The 18712-nt window shown below is 49.2% G+C and overlaps 1 protein-coding gene across 7 annotated transcripts in view; it reads left to right on the top strand.

Annotated features, from left to right (window-relative positions):
- The first annotated feature begins 11767 nt into the window (after window positions 1-11767).
- Window positions 11768-18712, top strand: part of TMEM63C (transmembrane protein 63C) — a 32702-nt gene continuing 25757 nt past the window's right edge. For 3 of the 7 annotated variants that reach the window (XM_071557770.1, XM_071557775.1, XM_071557776.1), the window contains exon 1: window positions 12161-12220. The gene's annotated coding sequence lies outside the window, so the exon portion shown is untranslated. Of the gene's footprint in view, window positions 11910-12160; window positions 12221-14493; window positions 14624-18712 lie in introns of those variants that run through there. The other 4 variants (XM_071557772.1, XM_071557771.1, XM_071557774.1 and 1 more) reach the window with 3 other exon arrangements.

Below are 18712 nucleotides of genomic sequence, written 5' to 3'. Positions count from 1 at the left end.
ATCGTTCAAAACATTAGCTGACTTTGCTTTGATATGTTCTACCTCAGCTGGTGCTGGTTCCATGAACTGCTTATCCTTCTGAAACCATGGAGCTGCCACAATGGCTACATTTCTCTGGTGGTGTCTAACAGGAGGAGTTCCATGACTTTGAGATACCAGCTCTTTACAGGTGCTCAACAGGAATACAGAGCTCTGGCCACAAAAAAATCCAAGCAGTCGCTAACATTGCCTCGTCTTGCATGAAAGTCCTTACATGTCTCATTGTCCTTCCTAAAGTATCTCACTTACTCTTGAAGTCATACAAACATCTAAATATTTTTTGGGAGCAGAGGAGAAAGAGCAAATGGCCAACATGTTTCCAAGAAGTGAGATATCCCGTTGTTCATGATGCTCTGGTCCATTCTAGCTGGCCCATGCAATGGAGCATCAAGTCTGTTTGAAACAAGGACACTAAGTCTCAATTTACAGTGTGCTCTGCTGTGCTGGGAAAGCTGTTGCAAAAATCAGCATTTGACTTTTTTGGTGCTTGCTGGTGATGTCAGGAAACAAACTTTTGCAGTCAAGTAAAGTTCAGTGTGTCAGAGGATAACAGCAGGAAAAGAAAATGATGATAGGTGGGAAGAGTCTGTTACTGGAGGTAAGGCACTTATGGGCCTGAACTCAGACCAGGGTTACTGTCCCTAGCTGTGGTCCCCCCACTCCTCCATCCCCCTGGCCCTGCAAGTGCCCCTGAGCTCTGTCCCCATAGTGGTGTGGGAAGTCTTTCCCTAAGAGACTCAAGATTCTTCACTTCAAGTGCCTACAACTGCCCCCTTCATCAAACTCTGCTACAACACTGGCTCAACACCAGAGGAATGGTTGAATGCTGTGGCAGAAAAAAAAACTATAAAAAAAGTTCAGGCAGTGAAAAGAAAAGGAAGGACAAGAGAAGGGGGAAGTACTACAGGTATTTCTTCCTGCAAAGCTCTGAGCATCCTCTGCAGGTGTCTGGGTGCTCTCAAATTCACATCATCCCCAGCAGGCCTCAGTATCAGACATTACACCCTGACAAGGTGTCATCCTGGGACTTGATGGGACTCTTCTCCTTGCTTTCAAGATACTTTGACTATCAGGAAAAGTACGCAATAAAACATCTCTAAAAGCACTTGTTTCGACTGACTGATTTGAAGGTCCTGAGCCATAAAACTCAATGCAACTGAACAGTTCCCTCACCCTCAGGTGACTACTACAACAAGAAAAGGTATGGGACCAAGGTTCCTGACATTCAGCAGCTTCTCCAGACAGGACACTTCCAGAATTCTTAAGGAGTAGAAAATTAAAATAATAAAAGTAAATTATATTTATTGCAGGGGAGGATTAAACCCCAAACTAACAGGCATGAATAAGTGAGGATGGTCATCTGAAGCAATCTTCTGCGAGTAGAAGCAGCTACTGCTCAGAAATTGTCCACTGCCCTTTTTCACAGGGCTGGTATCTTCCTTCTCACCCCCAGCTGGCTGCCCAATCCTCATCTGCCATCCTTTGATGCTGTTGAGCATTGTGTCAAATTTACACTGGCCACATTGGGCTGTAGGAGACCTAGCCTTCTTTTCTGCTTGTGAAGTCTCATGCACACCTAAGGAATCCTAAAAATAATAAATAACAATAACACATGCACATATTCATAACCAAGTCATTGTTTACATAGTGAATATTCAGCATGCACCAGATGGTTCTTCTTTCACTGACTCCAAAATGGAAATGACCAGTTACTAAAGATAAAATATTCCTTCCCTCTGCTGCTTCCCTAGGGCTCCTATTTGTTGTTCTCTTGTAGAACTGCTGCTCCCTAGAGAAGAAAGCCTTTCAGCCTTGGAAACAGTGAAATCAGATCTGAAAAATGAAATGTTTCAGCAGAAGGTGCAGATAAATGAATACAGTGTTAAACCAATTCCAGAAAATAGACTAGGATTAATCCTCCTGCCTGCTGCAGCAGTGCTCTGGGACAAGCGATCTCTCTCCCCACTGTCACATGGCTGCTGCCCCTGCTATCAAGAAGATCCTCCAGTGGGTCTGTAAGGGCAATTCCTAAATTAGTTCTGCTCTGCAAAAATGCTAGCTATCAACTTGTGCACTAGATGCGTTGCACACAACCACCACTCTAGCTACACTGCAGAAGGCAATGACTTTTACTGACTACTTGGTTGCTATATGGAGGGCCAAGCTCTTGCCTGCTTCATTTCCACCTGACCCAGTGGGTACAGTTTCCACTTATGATCTATTATGTAAGGTGCACTAAGAGCACTGGGAGCAGAGACCACACCTTCAGTCACCCAATGCCAAGTGAAACACCAGCTCGCTTCTTGCCTTTCTCTGTCCCCACATGCCATGCACAAAATTGCCCAGCTCCACTGAAGAAGATGGTCCCACCCCATCCCATCCCATCCCACCCCACTCCATCCCATCCCATCCCATCCCATCCCATCCCATTCCATCCCATCCCATCCCATCCCATCCCATCCCATCCCATCCCATCCCATCCCATCCCATCCCATCCCAACCCATCCCATCAAGCAGCTTTGTGTGAAAGACAGTGGGCTCAAACTGTGGCAGATTTAGGAGGAGCTTGAGTCCAGGAACTTCACTTTCCAAGTACTGGATTTGGTGCAGCAGAAGGGCTATTATCTCTGCCAGTCAGGTGCCTACATGGAGGGGATTCCCACACTGATCCCTGAGTGGGTGGAGGTGCATTCTGTGCAGCTCTGAACTAGAGACCTATTCAGGTCCATCACCAGCCGGGGCATCCTCTGGGCAGCTCTCTGTCCCTACTGGTGAGAAACAGCATCTTTTCCTGGAGTAAATCTGGCTTGCTTTAAGAGCAGAAAATCAAAGCCCTGTTCTGGAAGAGGATGAGAGGCAGAACAAAGTCCTGTTCTCAGGAGGCTGGAGGCAGCCCCACATTCACCTTTTCCCCATGTGACCTGGACTTCCAGGGGAGGCAACTCTTTCTTTGTGCCAAGGGGATGGGGATGTGAGTGGGCAAGCTACCCCTACACATATTGGAAGCAAAACCCAGGCCTCTGAGGCCAACACACCTCTGGGCTGGGCAGAGCTGAAGGGTAAACCTTGTTCCAGTAATACTATCTTCCTAGATGAGCCAAGGAAAAATAATTGAGATGGTACTTTCTTTTCTCAGCTGTAGGAAAAGAGAACCATGATTTGATTGATTCCTAAAGATTTTAGTCTGTGTTTTGTAGACTTTTAGAGGTTTTTGAACTATGTAGGTTTTCCTGGGTTGCTCACATGTGAGGTGGTGTTAGAAGTTACTAAAACATTTTCTCACATATTCTTAAGCTTTCCCAAGGTCATGATGTTTTGAAGAAACACTTGCAAGGTAGCTTCAAGACAAAACAACAGAGGCCTTTGAAACTGCCAAGGGGCAGTTCTGAGGACCATTATGAGTCCTCAGAACTCCAAGGAAAATTGGTACGCAGGTTGGCTATAGGTATCAGATATGCTAATTATTGAAAATTATGAAAACAGGAACATTTCTGAACCAGGTGTGCACATGCTTTGTGGTGAGCACCTGGAAGCTTCTAAATAAAGGTACATTTCTTTCTCCCCTAATGTTGTTTTAAGAGTCTTTTCCAGGAATTTTAGGCATCATGATCATGGACAGGTGTTTGCCAGTTTCCAGGAACCACCTGATGTAGCTGGTATCAAACAAATGAAGACCATAGCACTGCTTTGAGTAAGACCAAGGTTAGGCTGATGGCACTGCATCAAGGACAACTACACATCAGTCTACCAGAGAAAGACCATGCATCTGTCAGATGGTAATTTCCCTTATCCTCAACCTTCTGGGCATCTCCAAAGGACAACAGTAGTCCAGGGCCTACAGAGCCGCTGTGGTGTCTGCTGTGGGGATGGCACCTTTGGCCGTCCTCTCCCTCCATGCAGGGGCAGTGACTGAGTGAGGAAAACCAAAGAGAGGACTGCACTGAAGAAGCAGTTGTCCTCCTCAGGGGTGGACTGCAGGGATGACTACTGAAGACAATAGAGTAAACAGCAGGAAGAAGTATGAATTATTCCCCTCTGAAGACCCCCGAAGGAGTTAGCAGTGAAAACAGAAAAATGAGGAATAAATATCAGGGAGAAGTCTCACAGCAGTGAGACTTGGATTTTCTCCAGACTTGTCTTTCTGTGCTTCTCTCAGATTCCTCTCTGGTGGATATGGGGTAAGAACAGCCAGTACCTGGGTTTCCAAAATGCCTTCCAGAAGGAGAAGCCAGGATCTGCTTCACTCACAACTTGGGAAAGGGGGCTGCCTCAGAGTTGCAGGGGGCAGTAGGCACGTTGTACCCAGGAACCAGAGGGAGCAGGGGCCACACTGCAGGGGCATGGCCACTTTGAGGGTTTGAGGGAACCAGGGCCAAGGGGAGCACTGTGGAAAGCTCATGCAGGAGGGGTCCTGGCATGGTATGGCAGTATGTAAAGGAGCTGGGAAACAGGAGTGAAGGGGATGAATATGCAGGGATGGAGAGAACTTTGGTGTGATGTGAAAGAAAGTACGAGAGTTGACAGGGCTAGAAAGAGCTAGCAGACAGACTAGAGTGATCGCTGGGATGACAGGTGTTCTGAGCAGGGGTCCCTGGCTTCCCAGGCACTCTGTCAGCACCGACCCTTCTCGTCGGACCTCCCTGGACCCGCCCCGCCTGGTTTTCCAGGACTGCCGCTGGTCCCTCTCCAACACAGTTGGAGCCAAGGGAACGCCGCAAGTTCACGTGTTACTGTGGTTTGTCACCTCCTGAGGAACGCCCCGCGGGATGCTGTGGATGGGCCGGCACACGGGAGGGCTCAGGCTACCCCCGCCGCAGTGGCCCTGGGCGCGGCGGGATCCCGGACCGCGCCGGCAGAGGGCGCCGGGAGCCCGCCGGGAGCAGCGAGGGAGCGGGGAAGGGGGAGAGGGAGCGCTAGCCTGCCCTCGGTCTCGCAGGTCGAGGTCATTTGTGGGCGTGGGATGGAAGCCAAGCAACACAACACAAGAGAGATGTCTGCCCTGCCTCCCTCTCCAGCTCTGCCGAGGAGCTGTGTTCCCGCAGCTGTGATCTCCCTTGGGAGATCAGCGCTTTCTCACCGAGCAGGATCCACCTGCAGAGCAGCATCCCTCACCCACAGCTCCCCAAATTGCCACTGGTGAGGACTGCAGTCCTCAGTGCAGGAGGATTAAAGATGCATCAGGTGTGAATGTTCTGTGCTGCAGTGATTTATGCTCTGTTGCAACATGGCTAAATGTGCCCCAGGAGTCCTCCAAGCTTTTGCTTGAGAGCTTCTGTGGTTTCTTCTTGTTTGTTTCACCGCAGGTTACATTGGTCACCAAGAGGGAGCAAAACAGCTGCTGCATCTGCCTTGTTTCAGTAGGGTAGAGCTCTCCCTGGGGCTCTAGGAGGTCTGCTGAAGCTCTGACACAGCTGCCAGCTGCTGAGCCACCTGGGAATGTGGATGAGGGACTGTGATCAGCAGTGGCCACCAGTGTTTCAGGACTCCACTTGTCATGGGTTGGCAGTATTAACCATTAATTGCATGTCATTCGTTCACATTTCCCTTCTGATTTCAGTACAGCTGAGCATTCCCAGCTCCCCCCTGATGTAACTCCACCCAGATAAACTTCGTATTATCTCCACCTGAGTGGTGCCTTCACTTCAGTACCTGTGGAAAGGAGGGGAAGGAGAAAAGAGTTGCAAAGAACAGAATCATAGAATCATAGAATGGTTTGGGTTGGAAGGAACCTCTAGATCATCTAGTTCTACCCTGCTGCCATGAGAATGAACACCTTTCAGTAGACCAAGTTGGTAAAAGCCCCATTCAGCCTTAGCCTTCAACACTTTCAGGGGTGGGACAGCCACAATTTCTCTGAGCAACCTGTTCCAGTGCCTCCCCATCCTCACAGTAAAGAATTTCTTCTTAATATCTAATCTAACCTTACTCTCACTTTGAAGCCATCCCCCCTTGTTCTGTCACTACATGCTCTTGTAAGAAGTCCTTCTTCAGCTTTCTTGCAGGCCATCTTTAAGTACTGGAAGGCTGTTGTAAGGTCTCTCTTCTCCAGTCTGAACAACCTCAGGTCTCTCAGCCCATCTTCACAGAAGATGAATGAAGTTGAAGAGGATAAATTATATACACAGTAAAAGCACAGGTAAAGCCAGCAGCATGAGCAGGGAAATTAGTAAATTAATATTTGTTGCCTATTAGGCTCAAATATTGACTGCATGTTCCAGTCTAAGAAGTGGGTGAAAGTAGCTTGTTAGATCAGAAGAGCCACAGGGATGCATTATGTCCTTCATACAATGTGTGGCTTAACCAGGGAACACCTTGCTACAAGGTGCTGTGGATGCCCACATTATGATATGCTTCTGAATCTCTTTTGAGAATGACGTGTTTGCTGGTGAGTAGGAGAGGACGCTACAGGAGCATCATCCTCCTGCTTTGTTCTTATGCTATTCTCAAGGTGTTTGCTGCCAGCCACTTCCAGAAACAGAACACTAGCCTACACAAATCCCTTTTCTGACCTAGGACACCCCTTCCTTTTTGATTCCTTTTGGTATTTTTTTTCATTATGGTGCTATTGTGTACATAGAGGAAAGGCCACTGAGCTACTTAGCAAAGATGTGGTTTTTTTTGAATATGTAGTATATGAGACAGCCTATTTAGAGCTAATGACTTTCACAAAGGACTGTGTCACCATGCATTAGCTAGTTGCGCTGCTGGCAACTGTTTTAGCCAGGGAGAACATCAGTGCATTAAGTGTTTACTCCCAGGAAGGCCAGCATGAGGGCAGACAGACAGCCTGCATGCAGAGCCCTGCATTTGGCCAGAACAGTATGGTTCATTACATGATGTGCATCTTCCTCACCGCCTCTCCCAGTGCAGCCTGTTAGCTTTCATCTTTCCCATATAATCCAGTGATATTCTCATTAACACTACCATCACTTTTCCCTAGTATATCTGCAATCAATCTTCCATTTCTCTAAACATCTTCACAAATGCTGTTTTATGACCTTCATAAAATCAAGTGCTCAGCCTGGATCTTTTTCTCCTCTGTCAGGAGCTACCAGTTATACCTCTTGAAGCAGAGTGGCCATTTCCCTGAGATTTTCAGAAAATATTTCACTCTGATCCATGACCTCCACTTCCAGCTCCATATAACCACATATTTATTTTGTTTATCTCTAACACACACACGTCTAAGAGAGGGAAATGTATTTTCCACAGAGTAAATGGACCCATGTTCCTCTCTGCATCCATCTCCAGACCAAAAGGAAGCAACATGGCACATTCTGGGCTTTCAGAGCAGACACAGGGCTTGGTCAGAGTGTCTGGCATTGACAAGGAAGGTGAGCAGTGGGTCTGACCTCTGGGGAAGCGCAGACTAGCTATTTGCAGAGTAATACAAGGATGTTTGATGCACAAAAGCTGGATTGGCACTATAAAGTGCAAGCCAGAATGTCTAGGAGTTCTCCAATGGATCCTTCTTCACAAAGGTGAGTGAAGTGCTCCACGTTGCTAAATGCAGGATCTGGGGAGGGAAAAGTGGAGGAACATTTGGTTAGTGGCAGGATGTTGATGTGAAAAGAGGAAAGCAGCAAGCAAAAAGCTCCACCAGTTTCTTATGGTTTTGCAGGAGCAGGCGGGAGCATCCACAGAGGCACTGCTGCAGGCAGGAGTGGCTGATAGCCAGGAGAGCTGGGCATGGTATTTGTGAGATGACCATGTTGGGTTTAAGATGCTTTGGGGATTTGGACAACTTGAGCTGCCTGTGCTGAGGGCCCAGCCAGGGTGTCTTCTGAAGCAGGGCTAGCAGTGATTGGACAGAACCATGGGAATACGTTTTTTACCCAGGTCAGCCAAAAAAATGAGATGTGGAGCTTCAGAGAAATCTTGTGCCTGCAAGCACCGAGCCACACTGTCCCACCTGACTAGCAATTGGGAAGACTCAATCAGCATATTTAATGTAACTGATTAGTGCGTGGTCACACAGCCTAGGTGGTGGGTGATTTTTGAAGCAGATTTGAAATTATAAGCATGCAGACACCAAACCACAAGGGAGCCGGCATGGGGGAGAGACGATTTCCCAGCGTAGCAGCTGTGGCCCCAGTTTCTCAGCTATCCCCAATGGCAAGCTGCCTTCAAAACACCCTGAGAAGGTCCAGGGTGAGCATTGGAAAATTAAGAAATTAACTTTTTTAATTAACAGAACTGAGACGGCTGGTGTAATAGTGGCTCAGCCTCTACTGCAGCTCTGCCAGCCTCTCCTTATGCAAAGTGTGAGTCCCGTGGCCTCCCATGGGAAGGGAGAAGCATCTTCCCTGGGGCTGGGGGTCTGCCCCAGGAATGCCCCAGGGCACAGAGCTCTCCCCTGCGCAGGGAGTTGCAGCCCTGTGGCATCCGACTCTGCCGGATTTCAGGGTATATGCGGGAGGTGCTGCCCCGCCTTCGGGCTCTGGGAGCGGCTGTGGGGCAGCCCGGAGGCGCCGGCAGGGCTGGGGCTGGCAGTGCCTCAGCCCGGGGTGGTGCTCGCAGCTCCCCCGCGCTCCGAGACCCAGTGATGTCCGCACTGCAAGGAGCTGCTGCCGACAGGAGCCCCGTTTCCTTAGTTACGGCAGGCAGGAGGTATTTCGGGAAAGAGGCAGGCATCACTGGGAAAGGATGGCAGGGCTGGCGAGAGGAAGCCCTGTGCCAGGGGGAAGCCGTCCAGCACTGCGGGCTGGGCACAGCTCCACCTCCTCAGGTGTGAGCGTCCATCTCTACCCAGAGGGTAATACCGCACTTGTCCCAGGGATGAGAAGAAATTCATTCCTGCTTTTAAAGCATGAACATAATGTAATGATTCTATGAGCCCTCCAAGGAAACCAGTAATTCTGTCCTGGAAGCAGTTTACAGGTAAGAAAGTCTGGGACCACATCCAGGGCTGTGCTATGCCAGAACCAGCCATTTTGTGCCTTTGCCCATTCCAAGCCATGCTTCCCAGCGGCTGCATCCAGGCCTGCCCACACCACAGAGTCCTGTGGAGCCACACGCTGGCTCCTCACCTGCACTGGGGCAGGCAGGGCTCTCTTCCGTGGTTGTCTACCAGCCAACATTGGCCAAGGGCTTGCAGAGCTGCAACTTGCCCACCCATCCTTGTGGGGAGCAGCCAGCTCGGGGACATCTCAGCAGTGCCATGCTATCCTAATCTGGGCTGTCAACCAGGGACACAGACACAGTCTGGTTGGCTCCAGATGCAGGGATCAGGAACTAAAAGGGTATTTTCATTCCCCAACCCTTCGAGTCTGACCCTGGTCTGGGCAAACTGCAGTTTTCCAGTCCCACATGCACCAGCACCACAGGAGTATTCAAAGGCACGTCTCCAGCTAAAGGCCACACCCTTGCCAGTTTTTGGTTCTAAACCTCAGAGACACTGGTGTTGCCCAAGAGGAAACGAACAGCTTTTTCTAAAAACACAGACACTGTAGTCCTTTTCTCCAGCTGTTGTTCTCAGGAACAGTTGCCCCATCTTGCTTGAAACATGTGTAGACAAACTCAGACAGAGTCCCTGAGCCTGTCTGGAGAAATTCATCTTAGATATTAAAGCCATAAACGATGGAAAAGAGGAATTACTGTTGGGAGAATCACACAGACAGCAGGATGCAGCACTACAGCCCCAGCTGCAAAGCAGCTCCCTGTGCCTCATAATTCTGCTGCCCCTGGCTGCAGCTCCATGTCTCTGCACTGCTGCAGGGTTAGAAGCAATGTGGGAAAGAGGTAATGGGCTTTTTCAGACAGAGCTGGAGGCTGGGCCACACACTGCTCATGCTTCTCAGGCATCTATGGGATGCCTGGGCCCTTGTAAGACCATATCTGTAATGCTCTTCTTGGGCCAAAATAATGGCCACTGAAGGACCAATACATAACAGAAAATAAAGGAGTTTTTTCTCCTTATTTGGGCTCCTTAGTTTCCTTTTGGGGTTATTATTCTATTCTATTCTATTCTATTCTATTCTATTCTATTCTATTCTATTGGCACAATCTGGACCAGAAGCAGGAAGAAACAAGTATCTCCAGGGAATGGCTTATACACAGGCTAGGTTTGTCCAGCTTTGTGTGATCCCTGATGCCTTGGCAGGACAAAGGATGGGGAGTGGGTGTTCAGTCCTTTGGGACTGGGGCAGCTTACCAGCAGCAAGGTTACCAGCTCTGCTCAGCAGCCAAGATTTTCCAGCAGCATTTGCCAATTTAAATGATGGAGCATGTTGGTTTCCACTTCAGTAGGTCAGAGAAGCCATGGCTTAAGAAAAACACAATCTTCACTTGCTGAGAAGTAGGGTATTGAGTACTAGGGACCCAGTGGCAGATCACAGTCACAAGGCATTTTAGAAAATCCCCAGATTTCTTTCTCCCACAAGCCCCTGTTGCTCAGTGTTTGCAGAGCACATGTACTAAGCTGGCACAGTCATCTCTGCTCTCCCCTGAAGTAGACAGTGTCCCCTGAAACAAGGCAGTAGTCAAGGTCTTCAGACCTCAGTGATGCCGTAGGACTGGAGCTGGCTTCTCTGGAGTGAGAGGGCAAGCTGTGTTGATTATTCACATCATACATATGGATAAAGACGATGGCAGTGAAAGAGACTTGGAAATATTTTTTTTATATTCAGCTGTTCCCTAAAGTTTCTGGCATATTTTACTTTGGCTATGGTAACTCCTACAAGTCACCAGCTGGAGATAAAGATCTCATTATTTATAGTGAAGTTTTATCAAAAAACATTGTGTTGTAGCCCACCTGCTGGATGTACCATGCTCCAGTAGACCAGAAATTAGCTGAGTGCTACCTCAGCCTTGGTTTGCCTGAAAAAAGAAAGGAAATACACTATGGAGGACACCTGGCTTTCACCCCTTGATTCCTCATGGTCCATGAGCTGTGCCAGCCTATTTCACTTGCAGTATGAAGGAAGGTTCTTGGCTGGCAGTTCACTACATTACATTTGTTCCTTGATGCTTCTCCTGGTGATTTTCACAGCTGTACTTTTGAGACTGGAAGGTTCTTCAAATGGCTGGAGATTAATCACTGCACTGTACACTAAAGAGACAAAATGAGCTCAAACAAGCCTTCAGTGGATGCTACAGGACTCTGTATACTTAGCATCTGGAGAAGCCACAGACGTGGGACACAGGCCATCTATATGAGGTGGGAGCAATGAAGCAATTGGGATGTTAGTGAGACTGTCCTGCAGTCCCATTCTGGTGACTGTTCCCTGGTAGCCCACTTGAAGGTGTGTCTGACCATCGCTTGGGAACACTGGTAGCAATGCGAGACACCCGGTACTGCAGCCCTGGGTGTGCTGCTGTCCGATTCTCCAGCACAAAGTGCACTGCCTGCATCCTCACAGATTGGAGAAACGGGAAGCAGGCATGCTAGGTATGCCTAGGAAAAAGAGTCTCTTGAAGCCCCTTTGCACCTTGGTGGGTCAGGATCCTGTCCCTGCTGCCGGTCTCTCCTGATGACAGGAAGGCACGAACTCCCTGAAGGAACAAGACCCCTAGGAAGTTTCTTCACTGCCACCCCTGCTGCCACCCCTGCCAAGCAGCTGAGCAATGCTACATCAAGGAGAGAGGGTTTGCAAACGCTGAGGTCTCAAATGCCCCCACCCCTGCCTCTGCCACTGTGTTGGGGACTGAGCCCCGTGTCCCCACCGCCCTGGCTCTCGGCCCCGGAGGCCGGATCCGTTCTCCCCCGCGGTACACGCCGCGCAGCCATCCCGAGGAGCCCGAGCGCCGCGGCAGCTGCTCGGAGCGGCGGATGCGGCGGCCACAGCCTCAGACCCAGAAATAGCCTGACGCGCAGACCCGCGCCGAGCGCCGCGGCCGCCGCGCCCCGCTCTCCGCACGGATGCGGCGCGGTAAGCAGCGCGGTGGGCTCGGCCCGGGACGCGGCTCCCCGGCGGGGCCCGGAGCTCGGCAGCGCAGGCCCCGGCGCCCCAGCCCCGGAGCTGCTGCGAGGGCAGCCCGGGAGCCGCGGCCTCTCCGCCGCAGCGGGGCGGGAGCGGGGCGGGGCGGCGCGGCGGCGGCCCCGGTCGCTCTCTTCCCCTTTCCCTGCCGGGCCGGGGCCGGGCCGGGGCCGGCGCTGGGCAGCCCGGGGGCGAGGCGGGGAGGGGAGTAGGGGGGCGGTGGGCGCGGAGCCCGGAGAGAGCGGGACCGGGACCCCCAGCAGGTTAGTGCGGGGCGGGAGTTGGCGGCGGGGCGGGAGCCGCGGTCCAAGCTGCGGGGCTCACCGGCGCTGCCGCTGCAGCGGGCGGGGGCCCGGGGGCCCGGCGAGCGGGGACTGGGGTGCAGGACGGGCCGGGGAGCGCGACCTGACGGTGGGGAGGTTGGGGCTGGAGGGGGAAGCCTGCGTGGGGTTGAGCCCGGCCCGCCCGCGCCGAGCTGCGGCTGCCGCGGGGGACTGCGGCGGGGGATGCTCACTGCGCGGTAAGCAGCATCTCCTCGGGCAGCCCCGGGACCGCTCGCGGGGACCGCGCTGCGGGTCCGGGAGACAGGGGCGGGTTTGATTTGGTGTTGAGGAATATTTCTGGGCACTTGGCTGTATTGAGACACTATTTGCCTGCCTTCATCCTGGACCACGTCTCAAAGCGTTTTTAACTAATGCCTGTGTCCGTCTGCCTGATGGGTGGCTGAGGCCCAGCAAGGCACAGGGGCTTCCCTGGTTTGCTGGAGCAAGTTGGTGGTAGACGCAGGGAGTGAGTCCCAGCCGCTCAGTGTCCTTTCCTAGTGCACGCACGCTGACCTGCACCACTGACCTGTGATGTGAGATAAAATGTCACTCCACTGCTGTGTCATGTCATGGCTTATGTTCAGTCCCAACGCATCCTGGCCGCAGAATCCTCCTTCTGGGAGCCACACCTGATGGTGGTAGGTCTGGTTTGTGCTGGCAGGAGAGAGGAGGTGGAACTTCTCCCCATTTCTCCCTCCAGCTCTGTGATACTGACGATTCTTAGAGTGCTACTGGGTCAGGATGAACTAATGTTCTGGCCAAGCTGCTCTCCCCCAATTTATGACTTCGACCAGACTAAGGCCCTGCTTTCTCCCTTCCTTGCTTCCCCACCCTCTCTAGCACAGTAGGTTTGCTATTAGAAACCTCCTGAACAGAAGGAGTGTTATCCAGGAGAAAGAGAGAGAGACCTTTGTCTGGGTGGCAGATATTATTTCTGCATGAACATCTTTTTCCTTTTAACTGTTTAGACACCATCCCCAGGACTGATGTTCATGCCTGCCTTCTCCCCTTTCAGAGAGTTCAGGGGGGAGCAGTACGTGAAGGGAAAACCAGGTGGGCAAACAAGGTATGAGAAAGCTCTTTGCCCTTGCTGGGCATTTACAAAGCTGTATGACCGGTCAGTCTGCCTTTCTGAGCAAAAGAGAGACAGCAAAATATGTCGTTTGGGATAAAAGGTGTTGTTGTAGTGATTTGCAGTATTTATTCAGAGGGGAGAAAGTGGAAAAAATAGAAAGCAGAATGACCCTGATACCAGAACAGAGCCATGGCCTCACTGCCTTCTCTGCTGCCCTGCAAATTGGTGGTCAAGGCCAGGCAACAGATGGAGAGGGAAGCAGAAGCAGCTCCTTCAGGAAGGATTTGTCTTAAGTGTCCTGGCAAACAGCCATTGGCAAACAAATAAGTAATAAATAAAAGCAAGGAGGCGGCCAGCCCCTGCAGCCTCTGACTCCATAGCACATATGGGCTTTTCCAGCTTCCCTTTGAGCTTAAACCTCTGCCTTCTTCCCGTGGCTCTATCCTGGCTCCTGAAGCTCCATTCCAATGATTTTTGGCTCCTATATATTTTTTTTGCATGATAACACTTGAATCACTCTATAACTGCTCTCCTCTTCAAAGCTTTCCCTGATTTAACTATTTCATCTCTGGTTTGGTGGCTGCTGACAATGGTAAGCATAGGGTGGTCCTGCAAACAGAGACAGAAATAGTGGTGCTTTCTGGGGATGCTGATCAGGGGTGTGTGTAGACCCTTGCAGGTGAATGCTGCTCTCCTTCCATGCAGAGACTTCTGGCCCAAGGGAGCATAGGACAGATTTCTGCACAGCTTCAGAGCCTACATCTGCAGAGTTGTAAAAGAAGGAGTGTCACTGCTTTAAAATAGTCCTCACAGGAAATACTCCCATCTTAACAGAGCTTACCCAAAGCAGCAAGGAGAGGGAGAAATGTTTCTAACACCCACAAGTGAATTCAATTGATATTAAACTAATCAATCACATAAACTCTTAGGCAAACACAGTGTGCTGTGCAGATGCTGAGTCCTCCACGAGTCTTACAAACACCAAAGCCTTCTGCTCTTGTCACTTCTGCATTTCTTACCTACTTTAGTTGCTGTGAATATATTTTGTGTACCTAGCCCCAAGTTTGAACAAAATATTGCATTGCTGATCCACTGTGTTCAGAGTAAGAGCAATTTTGCTTTGAGATTTTTTCAGGACATTCAGCTCCGGTCTCAATTTCCTTCAGCTATGGCTTGATCACGTTCAGTCCCTAACCAGCTATCAACTTCAAACACAGAAGGCCTTAGAGCTTTGGAAGATCCCACTTGGCATCTACCTACACTTTAAGGTATCTAAACACCTTTTCAAAGCTGGCTTGAAGTTACTGCTTCAAATGTGTCAGAGACTGGTAATTAGACTGTGATCCTGCCTTGTTATTAAGTGGGGACAATGGCAGCAGTTTGCTTACACTATTACAGCAACAATGGGACAGCCATCCAGGATGCTGTGCACAGGCCTTCCTGTCATCCAGGCCACTATTGTTGCTGGTTAATGAGTGAGAAAGGGCAGGTCAGGTCCCCAAGGGACTCTCTGCACAAGCAGAGGAAGGTGGGGTAGAGTAGCCTGTCAGGGAGCATTGGCTTCTCTCTCCCAGCCAGCTGCCCTGGTTCCTGTGTCACCCTCACCTCTTTGGCAGTACCACCATTGCTCGATCTCACACCTTCTCACCAGGTTTGTTTTTTATGGCTTATCTTGATGGTTCCCTAAGCCCCAGTGCTGTCCTGTCTTGCCTATCCTGATATAGCCCTCTCTTGGATGATGACTGTGTTGGCTTAAGAGCTGCAGTCATGCTAAGGCTGCAGAGGAAACCTCTCTGCCTGTGAAACTGACTTTCTAATTGAAATTACTGTAATGTTGCCCAGCCTCTGGAGAGCATGAACACCATGGCATAGAAGCATTTCAACACAAGAATCATTTGTGCAGTTCCCAGTGATGTCCCCATGAGAAGCTGTGGATACCATTTTGACCAAGGAGGAGTGGTAGTTTGATCTCAAATAAAGATGTTTCTAAAATGGAATCCCAGAGCAGAGAGGCTCAGTGCTCGTGTTCAGTGGGAGCATGCAAAAGCTTTGGATGACCTGATTCCCCTATCCCCAGCACCAAAGTCTTGTGTCTTCTCATCCACAGATTTGTGGCTGAGCTGAGAGGAAGGCAGGATCTGAACAAGCCAAGCTTCATGCATCCCCAAGTGGTGAGAAGCAGGTTGTGAGAGGTGGAAAAATATGTCATGTAATTTTGCATTCCTCCTAAGAGGGAGGAAGGGGCCCTTCTTCACTGGAGAGCTCTTCCTGGTGGTAGGAGCCAGCTAGCGCAGGAAGTGATGGAGTTTGAGACGTTGAGGCCCTTAATGTGCTGTGTTGGATGGACAAGGGGAGGCCAAAATTCAAAGAAGCTGTAGGAGGCAAGTTAGGTTTGGAAGGGTAGCTGGGTAGCTCCCAACTGTGCCCCAAAGTGAGCCTGTGGTATCCTGAGACAAGGCCTGTGTACCCTGTGTTGTCCAAGCCAAGGTGACCCTGCTGGAGTAATCCTCTCACTGGGCTACCCATGCAGCAAGGTGACCCGTGCTAGGATGACATATCAGGAGGGTGGCACAGGCTGAGGTGCTGAGATTGTATGAGGGCTGGGAAGCTGAAGGGTGACTCATGAGATGTGAAAGTGGCTGACTGTGGGCCACAGGGCACCTGCACAGCTGCAATCCCAGCTGGCACTGGGACAGCCCCTGGTCACATGGGTTTGGAGCACAGCTGTCTGGAGAATCTGGTTCCAACACTAAGTTGGGATGGTCTTTTGGGCATGGCTGTGGTTTGGAGCACATTGTCCATAGCTGGAGATATTCAAAACCTACTTGGACACAGCCCTGAGGAACCTTGTCTAGTTGACCCTGCTTTGAGAAGGGAGGCTGGATTAGACAATCTCCCTTCAGCTTCAATGCTTCTGTGCTTATTTGTCCTGTCTTCTGAAAAATTCGGTCACCATGGGGTAATCCCAAGACAGCATTAGATAACTGACCAGAAGCTGGGGGTTGCCTTGCTCCCCTGAGTATGCAAGCAGTGATCTGGAGGTGTCTACACAAGTGGGAGACTCCCAGGGTTTACAGGCTCCAGGCTAGATACATTCATTGTGTTTCTGGGCTGCTTTTCTCAGGGAGGGCGGAACTATATGGAAGTATAATGGCAAAGAGGACAGAAAAACAAACCAAACTTTGCAGTGTTCAGAATAAGTTTGAGCTGTGCCTTGTTTAGCTCTTGACCTGCTGCTGAGTAGGATGGATGGATTAAAGTCAAAATTTAAATGAATGATCAGAAAGCCACAACCTGAGTATCTATTTTTAATCTCACTGTGTTTGTACACATCTGCTCCTTTCCTAAGGACATGTTCATTCTCAGTGATGAGTATGATGTGGTACTTCAGGCTCAGCAGGAGACTGCACCATGCTTAAGTGAGTGGGTTTACAGCATAACATATAGTTATTTAGGTACTGAATGTCTATACTAGCATTACAAAATGGTGAGTGATGCATTTCTTATTAGATATCACACCATTATTTATTATAAATTTGGTCCAGCTGTATTTTAGTGGAAAATTAAGTCCAATTTGAAATGCAGAAAGCGAGCACCTAAAAAGTGGTTTCTAGCTGATTAAATAAAAATGTTTAATATGTATGGGTCCACAAAAGAAAGGAAAATAAGTTTATGGAAATATTCTTTATATACATAATGAATTTAACAACACTGTACTGCTATACTATATTGTATTACTATAATATTCTATCATAGAAGCAGAATTTTATTATAGGAGGCATAACATATAGCCAGTGATATAACCTTATTATTTCTGGAATTTAAGAATTCAGAACTAGTAGAGATTATCCTCTCACACTTCATCTTCATTGGGCTTTGAAAGGGAGCCATGCTGTCCTACATTTACCTGCAGTGTTTTTTCAGAACTTTGACTAAACTAATCAGTGTACTGAGTTAATTGAAACCTTTTTTCCTCTCTGGTTTCAAAAAAGATTCCTCCTGACAGAGCCACTTTTGCAATTCATCAGGCTTTAACTTTAGTTGCTCAGCTGCTGAGCAGTTCTGGCAGCAAGGATTTACTGCATGATTTTTTACTGATTTATTTTTTGCTGGTGAGAGGAATCCGAGGTTGTAAGAACTTCCAGTTTTTAATTGGCTGTCTTTTAATTTAAAAAGTTTTTAGTTCAGAAAAAATCTGATTACTTTTATGTCAGGTGTATGTTTCCAAGAGTCATAATTCTTTTATTTGTTCTGGTTCCAAGTCCTCTTTATTGCTTTTTCCCTTCATATTACTGCTGCTAATCTTCTCATCAGGCAGCTTCATTGGATTTTTCTGCTGGGAGGTTTTCATCAAGTTTAATATTCTTTTATCTGAGTTTTTAATTTCTTATGTTTTCTTCCATGAAGTTTCATCAAATTCTTCCTTCTTTAAAAACAAAAAAAGCCCCAGCAAAGCAAATACTGATAATAACAGCTGCAGTGGCTGTGTCACCTCCTGAGAACTGTGCATTTTAAAGACTTGCAGATTTTGTTCAGTCGTTGTAGGATAGTCAGGGGATGGATGTTTTTGCAAATACAGTTCTCTGATACCCCACGCACTGGGCTGGATAAAGCTAGCTATGTAAAACTTTAGTAATTGGACTTATAGAGACTTATGACCATGCTCTAAGTCTTGTCTTGGGTACGTACATACATTCACTATGATGACTTGATGTGTGTTCCAGTGTGGTTACTAGGTTTCAGGATTCCTTTGTCCTGGTAGTGATGTCTGAGGGGACGGCTTTTTATTTGGACAGATACATGAGCCCCTGCATAGAGTCAGACTTCAGGGGTTTCTTTCCCTCCATAATGAGAAGGTGAATTTCCAGCCCTTGTGAAAGGCATGCTGCAGTTTGTTTCAGCGGAGGAGGGATTTCACTCCACATTTCTCTGGGCTTTGGTTTTTGTTTGTTTGTTTGTTTGTTTGTTTGTTGTGAAAGATAACCTGGAGGCAGCATAGGTTTCTGTACATCTGTAGCCTTTAAAATGCAAGCTGGGAGCGATGCTCGGGGGCATTCCTCCACCTCCCCAGCTGCTCATGGGAGCCCTCCATGCCAGTGCTGTGTTCTCCCCATCCCTATGGGCAGGAGGAGAGATGCACAGGTGTGTGAGTGGGACCTGCCAACCTTTGGGTCCAGTCCTGCTCTCAGTGCTGCAGCCTGGCCATGTTCCCTAAACAGGCTGAGGAAAGCTCTCTGCTCCTCAGGGCTTCCCTTGTTTGAGAGGTGGAAAGCAGGGTGTCAGCTGAATGGTCTCTCTCTCCCTCATTGAGCAAAGCTAGTCTGGGTGGCTGGGTTTCATGGTCATGCCCATGTGTG

This window comes from Pithys albifrons, chromosome 6 (assembly GCF_047495875.1).
Source record: "Pithys albifrons albifrons isolate INPA30051 chromosome 6, PitAlb_v1, whole genome shotgun sequence".
Taxonomy (NCBI): domain Eukaryota; kingdom Metazoa; phylum Chordata; class Aves; order Passeriformes; family Thamnophilidae; genus Pithys; species Pithys albifrons.
The sequence above is the reverse complement of the archived record's forward strand: the minus strand, read 5'-3'. Positions and strand labels throughout refer to the sequence as shown.